Source organism: Ambystoma mexicanum, chromosome 13 (genome assembly GCF_040938575.1).
Source record: "Ambystoma mexicanum isolate Mex_15411 chromosome 13, UKY_AmexF1_1, whole genome shotgun sequence".
Lineage (NCBI taxonomy): Eukaryota > Metazoa > Chordata > Amphibia > Caudata > Ambystomatidae > Ambystoma > Ambystoma mexicanum.
This window is the reverse complement of record NC_090938.1, coordinates 631,496,675-631,498,725: the sequence shown is the minus strand read 5'-3', so window position 1 is coordinate 631,498,725 and position 2,051 is coordinate 631,496,675. Positions and strand designations below refer to the sequence as shown.

The 2,051-nt window shown below is 45.7% G+C and overlaps 1 non-coding gene across 1 annotated transcript; it reads right to left on the bottom strand.

Annotated features, from left to right (window-relative positions):
• Positions 1–224: 224 nt before the first annotated feature.
• TRNASTOP-UCA (transfer RNA opal suppressor (anticodon UCA)) lies at positions 225–311 on the bottom strand. Its single transcript has one exon. It is a non-coding gene; the product is annotated as a tRNA-Sec (tRNA).
• Between the last annotated feature and the right edge of the window lie 1,740 nt (positions 312–2,051).

The window sequence follows — 2,051 nt, the reverse complement described above, 5'->3', positions numbered from 1 at the left end:
CAAAAAAGGTTAAAAGTGAAATCACATTGCTAATCCTCCCGAAAAGGTGCTGCCTTCCTGTGCATCATCAGAAGAACTGCTGGCACCGCATGCTGTTAATCACTAGAGATGGATATTTATGATTGGTACAATTCTTTTTTCTGTGATATAAATCCAGACACTAAATGATTACCATGGACCCAACAAGATAAAAATACTGACCACAGGAAAAAGAGAAACATAACCGCCCAGAAGGTGGAATTGAACCACTCTGTCGCTAAACAGCTACAGGTTTGAAGCCTGCACCCCAGACCACTGAGGCTCATCCGGGCAGTGATGGAGCAGAACAACACCATATATATGTCACCTGTAAACATTATCTCTCACTAATAGAGTGGGAAAGAAGCCGTTTGAACAGAATTAAACTGAGTTTCTGCTTCAGGTTTGGGGACATCCATTATTGATAACATTAACTGTCCTGCTTTCATAGAAAAAAATCAAGGAAAACAATGCCACTACTTGTATGTAAATCACTGCATTGACTTCTGGGTAACTAGGAATAAGATGCAGCTTCGAATAAGATGCAGCTTCCATGCATAACTTGGTCAAAGTCCAGGCAATGTGTTCTTCAGAAATGGCGATGCTGGCAGCGCCTTGAAATCCGTGATGCTGATCCGTGGAATTATCTATGAACGAATTTATTTTTAGTATTAGTAGAGCGCAGCGTTCACCACCGGGGTGGATTCTTGGCACTTAGAGTGTATAGTACATAATGCATTTACAGGAATTATAACGTGCAAAACTATCTGGGGAGCAGTAGAGGCTGCAAAGGGGCGGGGGAGGATGACAATCACATGATCATTAGAGGAAGGGGAGGAGACTCGAGAAATCAGGGGTGCAGGGCTGGGGCTCCCCATTCAGTGGCAGCTATCTGCTGTTTTTGCTCTTTAAGTGCACACGCATCACGTTTTCCTCACAGTTTTATTTTTTAGCATTTTTTACTAGAAATGGTGAGCACAGGTGATAATAATTTCTTGTTTGTGTCGCTCTTTAGTCAAAAGCGCTTTACAGAGAACAATTTTAAAAAATGATTGCTGCCCAATCGAAATTGGTGTTCGTTTTATCGATCTCGGAAGGATGAGAAGCTGAGCTGACCTTGCAGCAGCGGGTGCTCAACCGGCTGAGCTATTTTACTGGCTGCCGAGTACATGGGGAACAGTATTGATATTACTGCTAAAACACTACAGGTGGTGGAAGGAAGAATGAGAGGCAAGTGGGCAATCTGTGGAAAGGCTGTGAATATACATTATCTCGTTAGATTCCACACACACCCGGCTAAGTGTCCGCGCGTGACCGCTGTGGGTGCTGCTGTGGGTGGAAGGGTGAATACCTGCTGGGGATCTTCAGTAGAGTGCAGAGCTACATTGAGGAGGTACAGGAAGTCAAATGCCATCAGGGTAAAGGGGTTCCTTCCACTTGACAGCAAAGCAAAGGGCCTACACATGGAAGCGATGCAAGGTGATGCTCTAATTTTGAGGCAATGCTGACTTTGAGAGGGGGAGATTATACATGGTGGTCTGTGGTGAGGTGGCTTAGGCTAGCTAGAAGAGCTAGCAATGCTGACTTTGAGAGAGGACATGATGAGTTGTGGTCTATGGTGAGGTGGCTTAGGCTAGCTAGCAGGGCTATTAATGCTGACTTTGAGGTCGGAGATGATGAATGGTGGTCTGTAGTGAGGTAGCGTAGGATGGCTAGCAGGACTAGCAATTCTGACTTTGAGGGTAGAGATGTTGAATGGTGGCCTTTGGCCAGATGGCTTAGGCTAGCTAGAAGGGATAGCAATGTTGATTTTGAGAGGGGAGATGATGAATGGTGGTCTGTGGCCAGATGGCTTAGGCTAGCTAGCAGGGCTAGCAATGCTGACTTTGATAGGGGACTTGATGAATGGTGGTCTGTGGTGAGATGGCTTAGGGTAGCGAGCAGGGCTAGCAATGCTGAATTTGAGAGGGGAAGTGATGAATGGTGGTCTGTGGTGAGGGGGCTTAGGCTAGATAGAAGGGCTAGTAATGCTG